General features: G+C 54.6%; 1 protein-coding gene across 1 annotated transcript in view; it reads right to left on the bottom strand.

Annotated features, from left to right (window-relative positions):
• Window positions 1-315, bottom strand: part of DONSON (downstream neighbor of SON) — a 20201-nt gene that overhangs the window by 5952 nt on the left and 13934 nt on the right. The window lies entirely within an intron of this gene.

Raw genomic sequence — 315 nt, 5'->3', positions numbered from 1 at the left:
GGGGGGGGGGTGTCCATCTTAAACTCAAAGTCATCTCAGATTTGGTAAATACAGTATATAGCTCAAGGCTGTCCAACTTCTAAGCATCCAAGGGCTACATAATGGGCTGCAGCAACAGGAGCCATACTAATGAGCCATGGGCCTCCAGACTGCACAGGCACCTCCTACATCCTGCCGACTCCCCTGGTGCTGCAGGCCATGCTGTGCCAGCCCCTGGGAAGGGGCAGGAAGTGAAAGCTGGAGGAAGGAGGGGGAAGTCTAGAGACCCCAGCTACTTCTGCTGCTGCTGGAGCAGAGGTCTCAAATTGCATCAGT

This window comes from Gavialis gangeticus, unplaced genomic scaffold, assembly GCF_001723915.1.
Source record: "Gavialis gangeticus isolate Ggan-Ray unplaced genomic scaffold, GavGan_comp1, whole genome shotgun sequence".
NCBI classification, from domain to species: Eukaryota; Metazoa; Chordata; order Crocodylia; family Gavialidae; genus Gavialis; species Gavialis gangeticus.
This window is presented reverse-complemented; position numbering and strand designations above follow the sequence as displayed.